General features: G+C 33.5%; 1 protein-coding gene across 7 annotated transcripts in view; it reads right to left on the reverse strand.

Moving 5' to 3' along the window:
* FRY (FRY microtubule binding protein) overlaps nucleotides 1-24,740 on the reverse strand; it is a 514,411-nt gene that overhangs the window by 267,964 nt on the left and 221,707 nt on the right. The window lies entirely within an intron of this gene.

Raw genomic sequence — 24,740 nt, forward strand, 5'->3', positions numbered from 1 at the left:
CAATTGATTCCCTGACTTAAATAATTTTACATTTACAATAAAAAACCAAACCATAATTTGCCTTATCTGCTTAGTCATGCATGCTTTGGATAGAAAGTGAACTAATGGTTAGAACAGATGATGCAACCAGAAATATTCAAATGCTGATTTCATTATGGCACCCTTCCCCTTCCTCATTAAAAACCTCATCACATTGTCTATATTGCTAGGAAATAAAGTTCTTTCTCTTTTCCCCATTCCTTGATATTCATTAAGGACATTTGGAATATTCTTCATCAACTGATTTCCTTTTTTTTTAAAAAAAAGTCAACCAACATAATTAAGCATTCATTATATTCCAGGCAAAGACAAAAATGAAACAGTTTCTATCCTCAAGAACTGACATTCTATCAGGAGAAAGCAACATGTTTCCAAGTTATAATGAGAATTACATAATGAGAATATAATAATTCTATAACAGAATTCTATAACAGAGTATAATTAAATAATTCTATAATGGAATTCTATTCTATAAGAATAAAATATATAATAGGAACTATAAAAAAATTTCTAATTTAGATAAGTTTTATTTTTGACTAATAAATGACATTTATATAGTACTTTGAAATTTGCAAAGTGCTTTATAGACATCTCATTTGAAATTATATACATATATTTACTATAGTTACACAATATTTCTACTATAAGAACTATTTCTACTATGATGAGAATTTCAAAACTTTATAATAACTGTATGATGTTGGAATCACCAACCAATTTGCTTTTACTGGACAATGTTTCTTCTCCCATCCCAATTTGCCCCAATTATTCTCTTCTATGTTGAGCAGTCATTAGTAAGTGACTGTAGGAAAAAAAATCACTATTAGAAAGATTATTTAATAAGTTGTCTGCCTAATCAATCAATAAGCATCTATTAAGTTGCTACTATGTGTTGAACAGATAGTATTTCTCTGAGAATATCTTTCATTTATCACATATTTTTGTATGTTGTTTTACTCATTAGAATAGGAGCTTCTTTTTTTTGCTGAGGCAATTGGGTTTAAGTGACTTGCCCAGGGTCACACAGCCAGGAAGTGTTACAAGTACCTCAGGGCAAATTTGAACTCAGGTTCTCCTGACTTCAGGGATAGTGCTCTATCAACTGCGCCATCTAGCTGTCCCTAGAACAGGAGCTTCTTGAGGGCAAGTACTATGTTATTTTTTTCCTACCCAGTTCTTATGTCTAGAACATAGTAAAGCTTTTAATAAATGCTTATTGACTAACTGACTACCACTGGGTTCAGCTCTGGGGATACAAAGAAAGGCAGAAATTCTTGTCACTATTAAGGCACTCACATTCTAAGAAGAGGAGACAACTTTATGTATAGATACATATACATATGTGTGCAATTGATTTTCAAGGAATATTTTAGATGAGTTTTATTTTTGAATTGAACAATTAAAATGATTAATTATTGTATCTGTTAAATGATGATGATAATAGGTCTTATTTATAGAGTACTGTGATTTGCAAAGCTCTTTATGTATATTATTTCAATAGATCCACAAGGAAAGGGATAAAAAGAGTTTTCCAGACTAAAGCTTGGTCTGTTTTGGGAAGATGAAAGGCTCTTGTGGATAATATCTCCCATTCTACACCAACAAATGAAACAAAGATGGAATCCTTTCTTTTAAGGACATCAGTTCAATGTTTTATTTTATTTTTTTTTGTCCTATTTGCATCAACATGAACTGTCTTATGTTACAGTAAGTACAGCATATATTTTGGTAGTTCAAAGACAGAGTGGTAGTCCTGTCATTGAGAAGATCTGAGTTAAAATCTGCCTTCAGATACTTAGTTGTGTGAGTTGCATGATCTTGGATAAGGTATTTGGTCTCTGTCTCAGTTTCCTCAACTGTAAAAGGGGGATAACAATATCATTTATCTCCTAGGATTGTCATGAGGATCAAATGACAATACTTCACTGCTGGCCACAGAGGACAAAATAAGCACTATGCAAATGATAGTTATTATTATTATTATTCTGAGGAACTTCATCTATAAGATCAAGAGCATGGGGTTTAGAGCATGAGTAAAATCAGCTCTATAGAGGCAGAAAAAGGAACACTAGCCAACAGCCACTATAAGAACTGTCATCTGGTGAGTTAATGCCTGGGCTGTTGCCATAAAAACAGACTCCCATCATCCTGCTGTGATTTGTAAGGGAGAGAACACTGTGATTTGTGAGATCTGGAAGAAATCCTATGAACATGAAGCCGTTCCCAGGCTTGCCAGCCTAACTGCCCTATGATGTTCTCCCTCTCTGTTATTTCTTTGCTGCTACCTAGATAATCATGGAGGTAGCAAAAACATTCAGGATTATACTCTGCATTTGCTCACCTACTGCACATACTTGTCTATCTGAGGCCACAGAAGCATTTGAGCAAATTGACACTAAAAATGTTTTCTACCTTATAACATTCTGTGATTCTAGGAGAGAAATACCCAGCTGTGGAGTCAGGGGAGCTGGGTTCAAATCTAGCATCTGCCACAATCTACTTCCATAACTTCAGATTTAGATTCTGACAAGAGAGGATTTTTGGAGGAAACAACCCATTTGTTAATGCTCAATCTTCAAATTAAGATCTATAATCTTGAAATGGATCATTTTAATTTAAATGCCATGTGTATACACAAGGATAAAACAAAGATAATATTTCTATTTTAAAAAGAATTTTAACAGCATGAAAATTCATTCCAAATAAATATATACATATCCCACAAATAATTCATTTATTAAAAAATCATTATTTAAGTTTGATTGAACATCATTTAATAGAATTATTCTATTTCCACCTTATTTTGGGCTCTGTGGACATGATTATGAGAATAATGTGAAGTCCACGTTACATGTGCCTATAAAACAAATTCAATTTAATTCTCTGGAACTAGTTAAAGAAAGGAGGCTCTCAAAGACAAATGAGCAAATGAACATTCATTGAGTGATCCTATGTGCCAGGTACTGTGCTAAGTGTTAGAAATATGCATGCAAGGAAGCAAGATATTTCTTGCTTTTAAGAAGCTGACACTTTAATGGGAGGAGACAACATATGTAGAGAATTGGTAGCCCAAAGACTAATGTTCATTCAGGTATGGTTGACTATGATTTACAAAACCAGAGTCAGAAAGTAAGAATGAGGAAAAAGTAAATATCACAGTATGAAAACTATCAGGGAGAAGCTTGTTGGGCTTGGGTCTAAGTAAGATACAGTAAATGCTCATTAAGGTAAAAGTTCATAGTTGGATCAAAGGTAGAGGCTGGAACACTGCAACATAGGACGTATTTTGGAGTCTTTATGGCTAAATAAAAATCATGTCATACAATCTGTGGTTAAAGATCAAAATACACCTTTGACAGGGCTTCAGTCATTTATTGTTAATGTTAGGATTTAATATTGACTAAAAGATCACATGTTCTGGATACTGATCCATCTATACACGTAGGGTTACAAGTATGATGTAAAAGTTCATCAGATAGTTTTAGCTTAGTTCAGAGAATTATGTTAAAGATCAAATAACTAAGATTGGCAGAATATGCCTTAATTTTAAAGAAAAATTTTAATATATACCCTTTGTTGCTTTTATTATTCTCTGGACATCTTAATTCCATAAAGCTGTTCAATTTTGGAGTCATTCAAAAGGGTTTATTTACCCAAATTGTAAAATGACTTCATCATAAAAATGGTTAGTATCATAGGGATACTGTTTGTGGTTCAGTTATGTGCTAAGGTTACTCATAAGTATTTAAAGTCCAGCAAAACCATTTCCACATAAAATAAAAAGATTTATAACAATAGAACTTTTGAAATGAAAATGTCATAGGATATACGATTTCAAGGGACTGCTAAAATCATACAAGCCCAGCTACAATCCAGTTATTATTTAGTTATCTCAAATAAACCTCTTCTATTAAACAATAAACAGGAATCTAAAGCAATCACAATGACAGCACAGGCAAACAAAGCAAATGTCATGGGCACTATCATAATAAGAGATGGAGCCAAACTCAATGAACAACAATCATATGTTACTTGCCAGTCCCTCTATTGGAGCTTTCTTTACACCCCAAAACAATGATGAACAAGGTTTGCATAATGGGGCTTTATCCTTGATGCCATGTGACCAGCATTGCATCATTTCCCTCTGCAGCCATCTCCCTCAGTGAAGAAAGTGATTTACTTGTGTTCTCCCTGAAAATGCATGTTTCCAAATGGGATGATGCCACAAAAATGACACAGCAGTAGTTGATTATTCCTTTTCCTTCAACTGACTGACCCAGGCATCTGTACTGTCTGAATCTTGAACTCACATCTGGCTTTCTAACCCTTCTTAATGTCTCAGAGCTCCTTAGTTCCTGAGGCAATTCCTTGAGAATCCTGGCTTAATGTGAATTGAGCAAAGCCTACAGCTTTCACAGACATAAAATGTACAGCACAATTAAGACACAATCTGCACTGGGGAAAGATCTTCTACCCTTTTCCCAGAGAGAGAAGAGAGATCTCTCTCCCTGGTCCAAGAAGTGATAGTGTCTTAGTCACGCCCTAAAACAAGAGCCTTGTCTGGCAGAACAATGTGATTTAATGAGCTCACTGGGCCAGTTTGACAGTTGTTATTTTGTGTACAAGGGACACTTGAAAATTGTAGAGTGGGCTTCTATCACTGAAGTATGTACACTCCAACAGCAGTTATATCCTCTGCATAGAAACAATTAAAATATTAGCCCGACTATTACATTTTGCTTTTTTTTGTCTATTACTTAACTTTAGGCAACTACTTGCTTTTGGGTCTCTCCTACTATTGTATTATGCCGTACGAAAGTCATTTTTCTTAAGCCTAGTCAGTATATGAATATATGCAAGAGAATGTGCTTTAAAAAGCATTTTCAAGACTCTGATCATTTTCTCAACATTTCCCTAGTCTGTGACATTACCTGAGAATTACCTTGACTTGTCATCTATGGTAAGGAACTAAGTTTGTCACTCATAATCCACACATTATGGAAAAACCAGTATTTTCAGCACATGTGGTCAATAAAATTAGTTCTGACACCGATTTCTATTTTTAAGGATTTGTAAACAATATCAATAGTTCTGTAATCATCTACATAAAACAATCCATACTCTAATTATGTACAAGTGAGAACATAAATCTTTAGGGCTGTGGCAGACACCAATGATTTTAAGGAAGCAAGTGAAATAGGCAAAGACATGGGAAATAAGACCTGCATTCAGGATTGATTATGAGGAAGCAGTGAAAAAGGCAGGAAGCCAAGTGAGGAATGGTGTGCAATAGTCCAGATGGAAGGTGATTAGAGATTGGAACAAAGATTTGGCTGTTGAGATGGAGATGAAGGGCCAGATGTTGGGGATGTTTGGAAAAAGCAAACATGATAGGTTTTAGAATTAAATGTATATCTTGAACAAAGAGTCAAAAATGATTCAGATCTCCTCCTTGGTGAGTGATGGAGAAACTGAACACGAGGAAGAACTCCAGAATGCAGAAAAATAAACTTTATCTTCTTCACCCATGCTAATGGGAAAATAGCTGGAAATACATATCGGCAGGGAATCTTAGTGTTGGGGAGAGGAGAAAATTGGAGTTGTTAATGGACAGATGGTAACTGAAGCTCTAAAATGAATGCACTAGCATGCTTTGAGAATGATTAGGGGAAAAAAAGATTGGTCACAGGAAAGAGAGCAAAAGATTTCCTAGTGAGTAGAAATGGGACCTCTAAAGGAATACTGAAGTAGAGTAAAAAAGCAGTCAAACCAAGAGAAGGCAATAGTCTAGGAATCCCTCTGTAATAATTGGCTAGAGATTAGGGTGGATACAATTTTGTGGCAATGCACATTTTTGGATCAAAAATAGCAACCACAACTTTGATAAATTCATACAATCCTTAACCTACATAAAAGTCCTATATTTTGATCTTCCTGGGATTTGACTCTGGGAACTCTGTGACTGATCTGCTACATTAGCTGAGAAATTCTTTGGCTTCAGCAATCCATGAAAGAGATAATCTGCCTACTCTATACCAAGCTGATGCTGACTCTGCTGATAGCATAAGCATAGAGTTTCCAGTCCAATGGTGTGCAAATTACTTAGGACAAACAATAATGTGGATATGATTTCATTTTGTGAAGCTATAGTCATGTGTGAACTTCTACTTATGCTAGACCATCTTAGACATCTGACTCTGACTAGATAAAAATTGGAATGAGTTGATTTTCCAACCTGAGCTATTAATTTTTCTTTTGTAAGTTGAGTATTAGATTTCATGACTTACCCATGTATTGCTCTCCACGTATTTTTAATTCTGCAATTTTTAAGAATGGATATTACTCTAAGGCAGAGTGTTATAGATCCTTCTGGCAGTCAAGTAAAGCCTATGGATCCTTTTCACAAAATAATGTTTTTAAATGTATATAAATAAAATGCAAAGGAAAAGAAAGATATATTGAAAAGAAGGTATAAAGCTATATTCATTTTTAAAAACTAAATTTAAAGACTCTATCTAGATTAAGAATTGTTTTAAGATAATGTGCAAAAATTGTGGCTGTCAAAGAGTAGACTTCAAGGACTATTAAAGATATTGCAGCACCCATTAGTGTGGGAAAGTCAAACATTTCAAAGCTATTCAATTTCAAAATAAAATAGCATCCATTGCCAAAAGGATAAAGGAAATAAAGTACACTAACTGGAAAACAATCCTCATAAAACAAACTATTCTTGCCAAATAATCTAATTAATTAACAAGCTATTAAAGCAGCCTAAGGCTAAACTTGGAAAATATTCTGTTCTTGAAAAAATGTTTAATATTCTGGTCTTTTTAAAATCCCACTCAAAATCCCATCTTTTCTCCACAATCTTCTCCAATTCCTCTTAATTCCAATGTCTTCCCTCTGCTAATTATTTCATATATATTCTCTATATAGATTACTTTGTGTGTATGTGTGTATATATTATATATATAAATAACATATATATATAATATACATACATATTTGTTGTAAGACCAGGACTATCTTTTGCTATTCTTAGTATCCATATTGCTTAGCACAGTCATTGAAACATAGTAGCTTCTCAATAAATATTTACTGATTGATTTGATGCAATAAAAGTGTGGTTTCATGAAGACATAAAGAATATGCATCAAAATCTGGTGATCGCAATACCAAATCATAAAAATAATTTCAGCTAAATTTAAAAACTAAAAGCTTTTTAAGGATATAAAAATTTATAACATTTCTTTTATATGTCATTCTATTTAATTATTTTACTTTGCCCCATGTTATTCATACATTGGTACCTCCTTGATATTGTCTTTAGTAGCTCCTCTGACAGGAAGAACACAATGTCCTGTGGTTCATTTAGTCATTTAACAAACATTATTAAAAGATCTGCTATGTGTCTGGAAATAGGCTACATAGGGAGAAACACAAAATAGAAAACAATCCCTGACCTCAAAAGTGATTGGACTTTTGTTAGTGGTTCCAATATTCCCCTGGAAGGAAATAAATATGTATAAAAAATACAAAGATAAATAAATTAAAAATATATACAAAAACATGGAATTGTGAGTAGAGTTGTATTTGCATTAACAACAACAACAAAACCCAACCCAATTCTCTCTTGCTCCAGTCATTTATATTATCATGACAGTTCCTATTACTTCAGATTCATTGGATGTGAAATTTTTTCTACATTCATTGACATCTAGATTAAACACTATTACTTAAACTAATCATTTACTTCAAAATATGAAAGGATAAAATGCTTGCCAAAAGTACGTTTAGAAAGTGCATGAAGATCACAAATTAATAAATAATTATGAATTTAAAATAAAAGGTTAAGAAGAAAAAGTATTTCTATTTATTCAATTAACCCAGTAATATTTTAATATTCTTCCCCCAATATTCTGTTTATTACTATTGAGAAAAAATACTTTCTATTAATTTGGAAGGTATTATGCAACCAAATGCCAAATGAGGCTTCAGACATAATTACTTGGGAAGCAAGATATTCTAAAACATGTCCTGTACCTTCAAAAAACCATTTCCAAGAGAACACTGAAGAATGGAGTACATTCATTTATCATTACTTTTCAGCAAGATTATCTCTAAGTCTTAGTCATTAGCAAAAGACTGCTAATAGAAAAATGGCAACTCAAAAGAGTTTGTGGAGAAGAATAAAAAGAAAGCACAGAAAAATAATTTTTTAAACTCTTTTCTCTATTTTATACTGAGGTGATGTTGAGAAAAGAAGGAATGATTTTTTAAATTTATATTTAATATTTATATATATTTAAAACATATTTACTATTTAAATAAATAAAAAATTAAATGATTTTAAAAGTCACTTTTAAAATTTGAAGACAAATACAGTATTGTCAAATCTGCTACAATACTGCTGATATTCTTGGTAAAGATGACCTCTTCGATGATTACCTTTTTTAGCCAAAAGAATATAAGATCTCTATACTCTATTTTTTTTTTTTTTACAGAGAGTACCTATCGCATTAATTCAAAGTTCTGAGGTTCAATTATAAAAGAATGATACTAATTGTAGAAAGCACATACCAAAATGAATCCTGTTACTTTATAACCACTCCTTGAACACTCATGACCTTGAAGGAGCTCTCCACCATTCTGGACACAAAAGACTTTTGGCAATTAATCTTCAGAAAAGAATATTCTATGACCTCCTTGGGAAAGGACTGAGATGTTTTACAACCATTCATGTCAGGAAATTTATCCTTGTTCTAGACTAAATTCTTCTTTGCTGGACATGGAAGTCATTATTCTCTATATAGCAACTTTTCAGATACTAAAAGTCATTATGAATGAACTCCAATTAGCTGCTCCTTTACCCTTGATAATCCAAATCTTACACATTTCAAACATATCTTGAAACTTTTTCATTACTTAAGAAATGAAATTCTTTCCTCATTCAACTTGTCCTAGCAGATAAGAACTGTTTCAGTTTTATTTATTTTCAATGGCAAATACAATGAAAGGCACAATGTAGGTGTTGAATGTTTATTAAATAAATGGATGAATGAATTTCTAACTTTTCATGTCTTTCTCCAGCTACAAGTTTGCAAACTGAATAAAATAATCTAATAAATAAGATTGTGATTGTTGGTGATGTATCCCTTTGTTTTTGTTGCTGGGTTTGTTGATTAGTCATGTCCAAATCTTCATGATCCCATTTGGGATTTTTTTTTTTTTTGGCAAAGATACAATAATACTTTGCGATTTCTTCCTCCAGCTCATTTTACAGATGAGAAATTGAGGCAAACAGGGTTAAGTGACTTGCCCAGGGTCACTCAACTAGAAAAGATCTGAAATCAAATTTTAAATCAAGAATATGAGTCTTCCTGATTCCAGGACCAGCACTCTACCTACTGTACCATCCACCTGCCTTGTGTCACCTTTAGCCTTCTATAAAACTGGAAATCTAACAGACCTCAAAGAGAAAGACTGAAAGTTTTCTATACTTCAGAAAGATTCTGAGGCTTAAAAAACTTATTGCACTAGGCTTGCTCCAGGGCACATATTGTTTCAATAATTTTCTCCCCAATCACTCATTTGGATAAATTACTAATATATAGGAATATTATTCCTATAAATAAAGTATAACTGATCACCATAAAGTCTTTTATTGAGAGAATCATTTCTCACATGAATGGAAAGAATTACTGTACAAAAGAGGTTAAAACATTCTCATTTCTTACCAGGAGGTGATAAAACTCAAGAAGACTAAGAATCATTGCCCATGCTAAAAGAGCATAGGAGCATCCTAGCTGACAAATACATTGTAACACTCCAGCTAAAGAAAACAACAATGCTCAGCTAAGTCTGTAGCTAAAGGAAGAATATAGAAGCTCATTGAACCTATCCAGAGTGTTCATTGGATGGACTTGGACAGAAGAGATACTGAATCTTGTAAAAAAGTTCTGCAGTTAAGCCTGGGAAGCCACCATTCAGTGACTAATGGAACTTTTTAGCCCAGCTTGATAGCATCCCAGCAGCCAAATGACTTGCATGGATGAATCAAATAAAAGGAATCCAGCGTCACAGCCCAAGACCCAGTCTAAGACCCAGCTGAGATGTCATGTTCTATAAGGGAGAACAACTTGTCCACCAGTTGAAGCCCCACAGTATCAATGATGAATTACCTTGGCCACAGATGTTTCTTATAGATGTACCTTATGACCAGAGTATTGTAAAGTTGTGTCCACTTTTTCCCCCATAGACATGCTTTGTAACTACCGTATAAATACCTTTTCTACAAAGCTATTTAGTCAACTTGCTAGTTGTTAAGGGCAAATACACCAATGGATGCTTTTTGAGCTCTAGCATCTGCAGAATATCTAGCCCAAGGATTACTTCTAGAATCCTGAAAGTAGTAATCACTTTCCTTCCTGGGACCCAATGTGATAGGGCCAATGAGAATTGGGGGAATGATCCTGGAAAGGATGTTCCACAGAGAAAAATGTAAAATTTACCTCATAGCATAAAATTTTGATCTTTTTCTTCACAAATTACTCATTATTCCCTATTGCGTTCTGTTTTTAAAAACTGACTATAGTAAAAACACATTCTGATTACGTTTCATGAATAAAATGTTCAATAAATATCCACAGGAATTCTGTGTACCTTTTTAAAGAAGGTTAGTGCTACATAGTTAACGAAGATTTTATTTCTGGTTATTAAAAAAAAGATCACCATATTTTTGAAAATGAGCCACAACACTCCCTTCATTCAAACAAGACTTATTTACAATTGTTTTATTTAGTAACTTTTGAATGTACATGCTTAAGTGTTTCATATTCAGTTATCTTCCACATATAGGACTTTTAGGAAAATTTTTATGAATCTTTGACTGGCAGTATGTTAAGGTAAAGGTTCTACAAATTATAGGTTAGATTTCTAATTTTTGAGACTGGATTTTTCATTTATTTTTTAAGTAAAATTTTCTTGAGGAAATGAATAGATTATTTAATGATGTAATTGGGGGGAAGCAATATGGTAAAACTTTAATATTCAATAATATACATGAGAGTAATTTGTGTTCCCCAGTTAGCTATATATCTATGCTGTATGATCACTTAATAAATAGGAATAATGAATATTTCAAATTGTGTTATTTCAGAGTTTAGGATATATTATTTTCCTATCTTCTTTTTCCAAATATATTCCATTTTGCTAAGTCACTACAGACTTTTTTACAGGAATGAAAGATGGATATAATTAATTGACAGTGGGAAACCTTGGAAATTAATAGCTTGATCTTATTACTAATATACATAAAATATAAGTGAAAACTTAGCTAAAGGATTATTGAATTATCTTTTATTATTCTTTATGGGTATCTCTAAGATTTTTCTTTTCTAAAATCACAAAACATAGGAATTACAAAAGAATGAGAACCTTATAGGTTCAGCTTGAACTAATGTATCTAAAGCATGAATTCCCTTTTATAACATATGCAATAAGCAGACCTCCAGTGAAGTCAACTCACTGTACTGAAGCATATCATTTCATTTTTAGACAGATTTTCCTGATTTCCTGATTTAGGAAAATTTCCAGATTTCTTGATTTCCTAAAATTTTCTGATTTCTTGATGCTGAGTTAAAATCTGCTTCAACTTCCATTGAATTGCCCTAATTTTACCCTCTGCAGCTAAGCAAAATAAACTCTTTTTCTCTTCTACATGATAACTCTTCAATTGTTTTGAAGGATCATAGATTCATTTATTTAGAGCTAGAAAGAAGCTAGTTTATCATTTCACCAATAAGAAAACTGAAGCCTAGAGAGATTAAATTATTTGTCTAAGATCACTGAGATAATATGGCAGAAGTGGAACTGGGATGTGGATTCTCTGTCTCTTAATTCAGAATTTTTTCCATTGCATCATTTTGCTTCTGTTGAAACAAAAAACATGTCATCCCTAAATCTCTTACAAGACAAAACTCCCCAGTTCTTTTTAGTATACCATAGATAACATGCGTTTAAGTCCACTTACTAACCTGGGCATATTCACACTTTTAAATGTACCTCCTAAAATGAAGATTGTAGAACTGAAAACAATATTGCAGATAAAGTTTAAGCAAGGTGCAATTCAATGGTGCTGTCACCTAACTACCTTGGATTATAGTTATATGGCATATATCTTCACTCCCTTTGATTAAATTGTAAGCTTTGTGAGATTGGAACCCACGTCTTCCTACAGTGCCTACTACAATACCTTGTACATAGTACATTGTCAATAAATATTTGTTCAATAAATATGGGTCAACTATTGATATTTAACATGAAATAGGATTCTTTTCAAGTACTTAGAAAAATGTTTGGCATTCAATAAGTATTTAAGAAAACTTATAAATTTAAGAAAACTTTTTTATGTTTAATATATTTTGTGGTATCATATTTTAAATGTGATAGGAGAATTTCATCCATGGCACTTGGACAGCTTTCAAGGAAAATCATGCCATAGTAATTTATTTCAACTAAAAAAAATCAGTATATTCAAGGAAGTATTATTGCATAAAAAAGGTCATGAGGAGAGAAAGTCAGTCTAAAAACTGGAGACATTCAATATTTTTTCACATTAAACTCTGCTCGCAGTTGGAAGAGAATGAAAAGAATGTTTGCTTTATTGAAATGCATTTTTTTAGTTGAACAAAATAATATAATATTTATTCCTTCTGAAACTAAGAATAATGGATAAAATCCTTTTAACTTATTTAAATGATGATACATATAAGATATATAAGATCAACATGATTTCTTCTTGAGGAAATGGAGCTAATTGGTATAATAGTCAAGTATTTGAATATTATTATATTTAAAGAAACAAAAGTTTGAGACTAGAAATTGGAAACCCTTTCAATTTAGGGGGGAAAAAAACCTAAAACAAATAAAAAAGAAACTGATTCAGATGTAGGTGAGCATGTGAGAAGGCAGCATTAAGAAATGTTTATTTGTTTGAAATGCCAGGAGGAACAGATCCAGAAATTTTTCCTTCATCTACTATAAGAACTGCTTTTGACTTACTCTATTTCTGCAATAGTGGCCTGTACAATACATGCTGATATATTTTCATTAGCTTCAAAGCCCATCAGATTCAACTTAGTGTCTCCTAAGCTTTATTAAAATAGTCTTATGTAGAGACAACTGTAAATATATATATATATATATATATATATATATATATATATATATATATATTATATATATATATAGCCTAAATTCTGCCATCTAATCCATACATGGCACTGCAGTAGCTCCTGATGAGGAAGAAAACTTCACAGACAGTGATTTCTACTTTTTAGGAACAAACATTTTTAAAATAAGCTTTATTAATGTCTTCTTTGATCATGTTACAAAACTAATATCGCAGTGGCCATTTTAGGTGAATAGGTGAATTAGGGTGCTGGACAACAACACAGAAAGTTAGAAAGATTGAAGTTCAAATTCAGCTTCAGGCATTTACAGTGAGAAGCTGAGCAATTCACTTAACTTATGTCTTTCTCAGTTTCTTCATCAAAGATTATTGTGAGGATCAAGTGGGATAAGATTTGTAAACCATTTTGCAAAACTTACAACACTATGTAAGTTTTGGTGTTGCCATTTTAGTAGTTTCCAACTTCGTGACCCTATTTTTTGGGGGGTTTATTGGGCAAAGATACTGGAATGTTTTTCCATTTTCCTCTCATTTTATAGATGAGGAAACTGAGTCAAACAGAATAAAGTGACTTCCCCAGAGTCACACTAAGACTACTACGTGTCTGAGGTTAAATTTGAATTCAGGTCTTTCTGACTCCAGCTTTGGTGTCACCAACCTTGGTTATCTGTTGTTTATGATGAAAGGAGTAACTAAATGTTTCAGGAAGATTTTTCTCAGAATTTTATATTTCTCTCTATGACCTATTTCCTCAAGCTGTCCCTGACTTGTTAACTGAGGCATGTTATATGTAAAAAAATTAAGGAAAGTCTTCTTGTTTCCATGCCATGGTGTTTCCAAATAAAGCTGTGCCAGTAGAAAAAGCCTTGCTTTTCTTAAAAATAAAAACCAAATAACTAGATTATTTATATAATATATAACTGTAACCATGCAAAATGGTCTAATCTAAAGAATCCCCATATCCAGAAGATTTAGGTTTCATCAGGTACCTTGTTCAGATTTCAGTTATTATTTTCTACTGAAGTTTCAAGGGGTTAAACATCATAATGACTTAACTGTAAAATTAACAATACAAAGAATCCGATAAAGTCTTTAATTATAAAAGTTTTTCTTCATTGGAAAAACAAAAAATGTTAACATTCTGAATTTTAAAAGTTGGTATTTTTGTCCATATCAGATAAGCTTTATTTATGAACATTTGACATTCACATTAAATATAAATATGATGCTGTTGGAGAGGTATCATTAAAATATTAAAGTGTGTTTCTAGTAACATCATTTTTTATATAAGGTTTTAAAGTACTTTTCAAATTAATAATAAGAAAGTATATATGAAGTATGTCTGTTTTACATAGTAAGTCAAAGTGAATTAGTCTGTGAAAAAAAAAATCACAACCCACTACCACCACCAATGAAAGCATAAGAAAGAAAATCCAGATCCATTCTCTTCTCAAGTATTGATTTGCTTTTTCTGTGCTAAGACATTTTATTGATTTGATGACTCTTCTGAATAAATGCAAGACTACAAATGGAATTTTACAAGAGCATTGTCCTAGTTAATGTAATGCTTTAACTTCATTTAAGCTGCCAAAGCATATATTTATTTACTAAGGGTTGTCTTAAAAAAAATCTGTTTTTTAAGCTTCCAGAGTTTTCTTAATGGAAACTTAATTGTAATATGGAAATCATATGTGTGACATTAACTTAGAAACTGGAAATTTCAAAGGTGATTTCCTTTTTTTTTTTTTTTTTTTTTTACTACTTTGCATTGGTTAGCAACAGTGAAGAGTAGAGACAATAAGGTGATGGATTCAGTAGACAGAACACTGGTTCTCAAATCAGGAACTCAGGAAGACCCAAGTTAGAAAGTGACCTCAGACACTTACTAGTCTTATGATTTTATTTGCCTTAATTTCCTTATTCATAAAATGAGATGGAGAAAGAAATGGCAAACTGCTCCAGTATTTCTGCCAAGAAAATTCAAAGTGGGATAATGAAGAGTTGGTCAGGTGGCAGCTAGATGACACAGTAGACAGAGCACCAGTCCTCAAGTTAGGAGAATCTAAATTCACTTTACTAGCTATGTGAAACTGAGCAAATCACTTAAGCTCAATTGCTTAACCAAAAAAAAAAAAAAAAAAAAAAAAAAAAAGGATTGGTCATAACTGAAACTACTGAACAACAACAACAGAAACAACAAGACTCTGGTATTAAATTGGTGTAATAAGAGCCTTGAATAGCTTCTATAAAAATGATTTAAAATGCCTTAAATACCAACTTGAAATGATATTGACTTGGCTTAAGTTTCTACTTCCTGCTTTCCTACTCAGCAAATGACTAAACTGGATCAGGCTCATCAGAGAGTCTGATACCTTGGCAGAGAATAAACTTATTGCTTAGCAACTGGACTTCTTGGTGACTAACAGTTATCTGCTTACATGCTCTTTGAAAATGAGAAAGGATGTATATACATATGTCAATATGAGAGATAGTATCACTGAACCTAACAAGTGGAAATACAGAATTATATGATATTTATATAAATGTATTTCCTCTCCAGAGTCACCAAGGGATTCAGTTGTTTGAGACAGGATAAGTTTCTTTTGGTCACTGAAGACTTAAAATGAAGAAGTATTAGATGTTTCTTTCTTTTTAAATTCTTAAATTTGTAGGGTAAAACAGGGAATAAAAAGTTCAAAATTGCATAGAGGTAAAGTGAAGTTTGATACAAAGAAAACTTCCTAAAAATGAGAACCATTCAAAAGTAGAATGAAAAATGAGGAATGAAATAAGCATGCTATCTTACAATCTTTTTGGAAGTAGGTGATATTATTATCCCTATTTTATAGTTAATATAACCAAGGTGAAGTGACTAGGATTACACAATAAGAGTCACTTCCAAGGCCAGGACTCTATCCATAATCCCACCTATTGAGCTCACTGCAGGTGCCTTATAAGGGTCCCTTTTCCCTAGAGATCTTCCAGTAAGGTCTGGGTGACCAGTTGTTAGATGTGCTGGATGGGGCATTCTGATTCTAAATGACCTTTGAAGTCCCTTCCAACTGTAAAATTCTGAGGAAAGTGAAAAAGCTAAACTATTTGATTTCTAGGAAAATTTACTTAAGAAGTCAATGTAGACTTCTTGAGTAGAGAGAATACCCTAATATTTTCTCAGGCTTAAAATTCTAATCTTTCATGAGTCTTCCTTCCTTTCTTCCTATAGATAAGACTTCTCTTATATGACACTTTTACTCAGTAAATATAGTTCAAAGGATAAATGTGTACAATCAGTGCAAATGCCGTTCATGTACTCAGGAACTAGCTGAGAAGAAGAGACTTGCTGCATTAGCCTGATATACAAATTGTGGCTTATGCCCAGAAGGCATTATGGGAGAAGGTGTAGGGAAGGTATAAAGGATTTGGGATTAGAGTGGGAAAAGGGAAAAGCATGGGCAAGATTTAGAAAATTCTAAAATAAACAGTATAAGGAATGAAGAAAATATTAAAAATATATTCATCACCTGCTATGAAACAGTACTTTTACAAAGAAAATGTGAAATAAAAAGCCTTTATCTTCAAAGAATTTATACTGTATCAGGGAAGTATGGGGTGAGGAATGATATAAGCAGCATCTGTATATGGGTAAAAGAGAACTTTAAGATTTAAAAAGTACTTTATATATTTAGTAACCAACCCTGTGAGAGAGGTACCATTAACATCTCCACTTTACAAATGAGGAAACAGAGGCTGACAGAGGTTAACTGACTTATTCAAATCCAGAATTTGAATTCAGATCTGTATGGCTACCTTAGTCCTACTGACTCTTATACTGTTTTTACCAAGTCAGCAAAGAGGAGGAAGAGAAAGTCTTCCCAGGAGCATCAGGAAAGGCTTCCTTTAGGAGGTGATCTATGAGGTGAGCATGGAAGGAAGCTAGGGATTCTACTGTGAGAGAATAAGATGAGGAAGGAGTGCATTCCAATAAGGTGAATTAATTTATGTAGAGGTATAGGACAGGCCATCTGAAGGAACATAAAGTAAGTAAGCCAGTTTGGCCAGAATGATGAATGCATGAAGTAGAGTGTGAAAGAAGTCTGGAAAAACAAGGTGGAACTGGATTGTAAATGGTTATAAATGGGCAGCTAAATGGCATTATAGCACACAGAACACCAGGCCTAACCTTATATCCACTCATCTCCCTGAGTTCAAATATGGCCTTAGACTGGCTGTGTCAACCTGAGCAAGTCACTTCATCCTGTTGCCTCAGTTTCCTCATCTGTAAAATAAGCTGGAGAAGAAAATGGCAAACCACTCCAGGATCTCTGCTAAGAAAATTCCAAATGAGGTCATGAAAAGTTGTACATGACTGAAATGATTGAACAATAACATAAATGTCAATCAATGGATTTCGCATTTTATCCTAGAGGCAACAGAGCCAATAAAGATTCTTAAAAAGGAATGTGATGTGGAAGAAGTATATTTTGGATAAGTTGTTTTGGCCACTTTGTATTGAATGAAATGGGTAGTAGAGAAAATAGTTATTTGATTATAACTGAAATCCAGCAGGTAAATACAATACAAAGGTACATTAACTGTTAGCAATATTGAAAGTTCCATACAGAAATATGTCTTTCATTAAAATATCCTTCTCTAACTCCTTAAATTATATATCAGCAACCAGCATATTTTAATTATCTAGGGGAACTAAGCAGAGAGAAATAACAAATAAGATCATTAGAACATAATCCTAATATTTCAGCAGTTAAGAGCACTGATTATGACGTCAAAAAACTTGGATTCAAGTCCTGCCTGACTGTCAATGTAAGCTTGGGCAAAGAGAGTCTCTGAACTTCAGCTTCCTCACCTATAAAATAACAAAACTGGTTAGCATCAAGCCTCAGCTTCCCTGCTACCTCCTACAGGAAGTCTTTCCTGCTTTCCCCAGCTACTGACTCCTTTCTGTCTAAGGTTAACTTTTTGGCATGTGTTTTATATTTACCTGTGTTAGTGGATTTGTTCTCTCTGTTATAATGTAAGTCCTTTAAGGTCAGGAGCTGTTCTACCTTTATTCTTAAGTACTACTAAGCCTGTAACAGGTGGAGAGCACTGCTCTCTGGTTGAATGATATTACCTACAATTGTTGAGAGTACTCTGTAAATTTTACAGTTTACATAGGCTTTATAATAAAAACAAATATAGAGGATTTTATTTTTGTTGATTTTACTGTTGACATTTGCATTTTATACTTCCTGAAACATCTATCCACATCCACATACAGGAAACTCACAATATCCTAGAGCTGATGAACCAGGATTTCCATTACCCAGATCCCATTCTCCTTTCTCCTCTTACCCTTCTCAGTATTTGATGATAACTGCACCAGGCAGCATCAGAGTCAGACATGGAGGGAAAGGAAGGGAAATTAAATCACTCCTCAGCTGCCAGCCCAATAAATGATTTCATGAGGACACAGACAAATTATCAGCTAAAGTAAGATTTCTGGATTATGGTGAGATTGTGATATTCCTGGCTCTCTTTAGCCTCTACTGCTATATGTCATTTTGAGTTAGCAGCAGTTTCTCAACTGAAAGAGAACACATTAAAGTAATTTTCTCTACTCAACAAGATAAGTATCACCCCCATTATAGAAGAGATGTAGATTTGAAAGCTCTTGACGCATTTTTCCTTGTCTGAACCACAAAAACTATCTTAAAAAAACATTAAGAATCTTAAAGAAACATATAAGAAGCATGATGTCCTTGTAATATGTTTCTTATCATTTTCATTAAGAGCATTTCTTCCAGAACCTCCCCTCCAAAAAAACCCAACACAGTTCAAAAGACTTAGCTGTTAACCTGTCAGTCAGCCAATAAACTTTTTATTAAACACCTACTATGCCCCTTACTATGGCAGGGTGTTAATTGCTGGGGATACAAAGAAAAACAAAAGACAGTCCTTGCTCTCAAGAAGCTCACAATCGAACTGGGGAAAGCAAGATGCAAACAGCTATTACAAATTGAAGGTGACCCACAGAGGAAAAGAACTTGGAATTTAGAGGGATTGGGAAAGGTTTCCTGTAGAAGGTGACATTTTAGCTGACAGCACATATCTACAATAATAATTTAGGAAAGTATTGAACACATATAACTTTAAAATAAGGGTAAATGTGTGAGCTACTAACCACTTCTTCTATCCTACCCCACTAAAAATTGGTTTCAAGATTACCAGAAATAATAGGCTTTTAGGCTTGAAAATGAAAATAAGTAGTAGAGTATAATGGAAATGTATAGACTTAAAAGTTCTGGATTTGAATCCTGGCTCTATTTTATTATTTATTCATTATTACCTATATATGATCTCGGGAAAATCATTTCCCTCTCCTCTCTGAGTCTCAGTTTTTGCATCTATCAAATGGGATTCACTCCAGTGATTTTGCAGGGTGCTTTCAAGTTCTGATCCTCTGGCCCTGGGATCCCATAAATTAACATGGAGAATCACTTACAGAGTATGAAATACATTCCTGTGGCATTATTCTTTATAGGGGAAACAAGGCCAATACATCAAGCAAGGTGAGTAATATAAAGAGATCCTAGAGAGTCACACAAAGTCTCTGATTCTGTAGTTATTTGTAATTTGTGAATGTTAGCAGAAAAATATTCTTAAATGCCAAAATACATATGACCAGCTTCATTCATAAACCCATTATATTTCAAAATACATATTTCCAATGGCTACACATTTCAACATGAACATTCTGTTGGCATCTCACACTCAATATATTCAAAATGAAATTTTGTCACTGAACCACTTTATTATCATCTATTTATGTTGATTATGGGTTTTTCTGTCTTGTTTCTCTGTGTCATTTGAAAGTACTTGAGGGTGGACATATAGAGAATCTTAATTATACGTCCCTAAAGGCCAAGGACAGTGCTAGGTAGTTGCATATGGTTAAGAGAATGGAAAGTGAAGGCTTCTTGGGAATACAGTTATAATAACTGATCAAGTTTCAGCTTTAGGTCAATCACTTGGGATCACAGACTAAGAGGCTAAAATGGACATGTTTCAAATGAGAAAACTGAAAAGAGTTTAAGTGATTTGCCCAAGGTCACCTAAATGACCTTCTGGCAAAGCCACAATTGAAACCCACATCTAGTTCCAAATCATTAGTGCTCTTCCCACTGAACCATGCTCTTTGTATTTCCCTGTTTCTTGTATTCCTCTACTGTTCAATAAATCCTAGATCTAAAGCCACTTTCAGAATCCTATAAAATTTTCACAAACCCTTCTTCTCCTCCTTACTTGTGTCCTTGAGATGACGTGTTAGGTATCCATTAGCATCAATAATCTAAATAAATAAATGCACTGGGACCCATTGCTAAGAGATGGCATTTTCAATACTGACTTGCCTATAACATGATTTCTTTTGGGTTTAGACCATTTTCCATTTTTGGGTTAAACAAAGTTGGAGCTATTATCACCACAACTCATCTCCATAACACAACTCAGAAGTGCTGAGTCAGATTCTCCAGACTGGCAGAAGCCTCCCTGAAGCATACTGGACTTTGCAAAGCACATTAACTTTTTAATACCACAAAACTGACGACTAAAGAAAGAAATAGAGAAAGACAGAAAAAGAAACAGAGAAAAAGAAAAAAGAAAAGAAAAGAAAAAGAAAGAAGAAAGGAAGGAAGGAAGGAAGGAAAAAAGGAAGGAAGGAAGGAAGAAAAGGAAAGGAAATGAGGGGGGGACAGAAGGAAGGAAGGAAGGGAGGGACGGAAGGAAAGGAAGGGAGGGACAGAAGGAAGAAGGGAGGGAGGGACAGAAGGAAGGAAGGCAGGAAAGAAGGAAAAAAGAAAAAGAAAGCAAAAAAGCAAGAAAGATGGAAAGAAACAAGAAAGAAAGAAAGAAAGAAGTAATTCACAAATAGCATTTAATTTAATTAATGGTACCTTCCAGTCCTGAAAGAGTTAATTAATTTACTTCTATAACATTCCTTTACTCAGTTGGAAGATCTTGCCCATTGTGAGGAGACTATACTAGCTAAAAAGTCTTTATAAGAATAAGGAAGTATTGGGAGGAAATAAAGAATAAGATGGCATTGTTGGCTGAGTTTTTGAAATGCATCTTCATTCATTCATTGAGGAGAATATATTAAAATGACTAACAATTATTGATGGACATACACAAAAATAAAAACAAATAAGACTAGCCCATAATGTACTTCCAATGTAGTTGGGAGAGGTAGTAACCAATAAACCAACATAGAGGATATAATAAAATAACATATTCCTAAATGCAAGAAGACATAAATACAATTCTCAGTTATATACCTGTAGATTTTTTTACAGTGTATTTTAAAGCCCAAATTGAGTTAGAACTAACCAGATCAATCCCAAAAAACTTAACCAGACAGGTCGATTTGTGGGAGAAATGATCAAACAGGAAGAATTTTAATTATTATCTGCTGCTTTGAATCACATATTTGGAGCTGAGTGACCTTGGAAATCATCTTGTACAGCCTCTCATTTTAAAAAAAGAAATTGAAGTGACTGGCTACCTATAGTCACTCAAATAAGTAGGAAAGCTGGATTCTAACACTGATCATTTGATTTCAAATCTAATCTAACCTTCCACTATGTTAGTTCTCATGAAGGCCTCCTGCTTTATTTAGTGTTCATGGCCAGGCTAAAGGGATGTGAAGTAGTGAAGATAGTAGGTGTTCAACCCTGATGAAGAGAATGGGAGGAAAGAAGACATTCTAGGTAAAGAGTTTAGTAGTTGTGATATATTACATATATAGAAATGTGTGTGTATATGTGTGTGTTTCTATATACAATGAGGAGTAAAAAGAGGCTGAGACAGGGACAAAGAGTTAGAGGGGGGAAGGAGGGAGGGAGGCAAAGAAGGAGGGAAAGAGGAAGGGAAGAAAATAGGGAGAGAGACAGAGAAAGGCAGAAAGAGAGAGACAGAGACACACAGAGAGAGACAGACAGATAGAGAAAGAAAGAGAAAAAGAGAAAGACAACAATGTAATGATGAAGTAATATTTTGTTTGTATTGGGAACATTTTATCTAGGTATCACACATTGACTAAAGAAATTCAAGACAAAACCAAGCAACTTCCTCTTAGGAGGAAGACAAAGTCACTTAGTGAATGTTATGTATAGAAAACTAATACATTTTGGCAGGCAATGCCTAATTTAAAGAACTTGTTCCCAGGAACAGGCAAGTGCAGATACCTGGACACTAATGCTGTTTCCATTCTTTGCCAGTTTAATCAAAATCTCAAGCTGGAAACTTTTATGGAATTAACTTTCCTACTACCACCTTCTTGGAATGCTATTAATTATGAACATATAGTTTATTTATTTTTAATTGCACTTTTGCAGGTATTGCTACTGCTAGGTAGGAACCATAATGTAATTAGGGAGCTGATTTTTCTCTCAGGTATGTGGGCAAGTCCAATAACTTCCCTAAAATATGATGTGAGGCATGCATGTGCAAGTGTGGCAGCTACATATGCTAAGGCTTCCCCCAAACCAGGTTAAACACAGCAGTTTCAAGCCCTGGGGCTTGTATGTTTTACCATGTCTTCTGAACAAATTCCTTTATCTCCCAGACACTGAAAAAAGTATTTAAAATTGAGTAAGTTGGCTCATTCTGGGTTGTAAGCTGGTTAATGTTGCAACAAGCTTAAGAAAGACTTAGTAGAGACTTTATTTCCTCTTTCTCTTTTAAGCAGGAGCTGAGAAAACTATCTATTTACAGAGAAAGATCAGAGAAATGTCCATTTTACTCTTGTGTAACAGAGAAGAAGGGATGTTGCACAGCGTTTTGAGTAAGATGTTATAACCCATGCTTTTGATAAATATATAAATCATTGAAAAACATTTCCTGGAATGAAAAGGGACAAGACTAAGGGATTGAAAGAGGTGATTTGTAGAATCTACTAAGCAATGAATCTGAAACAGATCAAGTAAAAGAGAAGGGGAGAGAGAAAGAGAGGAAGAGAGAGAGAGAGAGGGAAAAGAACAGGGAGAGGAAAAGAGTTAGAGGAAGAGAGAGAGGGAGAAGGAAAGGGAAAGGGAGAGGCAGAGGGAGAAAAAGGAGAAAGAAATTTTTAAGCAAATCCCATTGGTCTAAGTATTGTCACATTTTTCTTATAATGATGTGATGACAAAAATATGGGAAGAAAAGTAGAATTTGGTTTTTGCTGTGAGAGTACTAAAATGAAGGCTAAAATAAGATATAAAACTATGATTTATAGTATAACAATCAGTTTTTTGATATCTATTATTATGTCAGTTTCATAAAGCATTTTTATCCTATTTTTATCCTTCAAATTAATCAAAAAGTAGTCCAAGATTCATCTTGAGGAACAATGTATATAAACTGATGATGAATCTGAGTTAAATAGTTTATGATGATAATAAATCAATCAATGATGTTTGGGTAACAGCATTATTTTCAAATGGTTTTTGCCCTCATGCTAGAAAAACAGCTATAGATAAGTCCATTAGTGAATCAAGGAGTACAGAATGACCTGGAAAAAATGGTTTCTATGAATATCATTTAGAGTTGAATATCCCAGACTATCATTCAGGTAGAAATGCTTTTGTTTTTGCTTAGTGATTTGCTTAGGATTTTCTCCACAGGTTTTGCTTACATGGGGTTAATCATTGCCACAGGTTATTTTGTGCAAGGGTTTATTGATTGTAGATCTTGTGATCATTAGCATATACATAATCCAATATTAGAATTTTCCAGGAGACATTGTTTTATTCTCAAACTTGCCTAGTTATGAAACATGGTTTTGTTAAGAGGTTAAAATTTCTGCTGGTCTTCTAACTAAAACAAGCACAAAGCCTTCTGCTAAGAGATGACACTATCTTTTTAAACTCCAGACAAAAATAGATGGCATTATGGATAACCTGAAGTCCTGATTTTGATTTGATTACATCTTCTGGCATCACAAAGGTTTGAAGATTTTCTTTTTGTGAAATACCACATTCTTGAAAATCTTTAAATAGGCTCAGAATATAACCCCACAATCCACAGTATGCTAATATTGTAATAAATGGGGAAGCATTTGAATCTCACTTGTTTACGTTTTTATAAGGCTTCCTATCTAAACTATGAAAATACCTGGGTGTTTTTTCTTTCTTTTTCTTTTTTTTACTTTTTTCTATGGGAAGAGAATTTCTTCCTTTCCATTTCAGTATCAAACAGAAGTCTGAATATCAAACAGAGTGGCAAGACAGAGAAAATGAATCTACAAATAGCATTCTATTCTAAAAATGATGAATCTCAGATTTGGGAATGTCAAGTACTTTTTTCTTAGACAATAATGCCATAATAAAATAATTACAAAGTACTGGCAGAGCCATGCCACACCCCTTTGATTAAACAGCACTTCACAAAATATTTAGATAAAGCCTGAACAAATCAAATAAACATCAAGGCAGGAAATGCTGCCTGGAATGCTCAATATTGGATGTACCAGGGA

Source organism: Antechinus flavipes, chromosome 3, assembly GCF_016432865.1.
Source record: "Antechinus flavipes isolate AdamAnt ecotype Samford, QLD, Australia chromosome 3, AdamAnt_v2, whole genome shotgun sequence".
In the NCBI taxonomy this organism is placed as follows: Eukaryota; Metazoa; Chordata; class Mammalia; order Dasyuromorphia; family Dasyuridae; genus Antechinus; species Antechinus flavipes.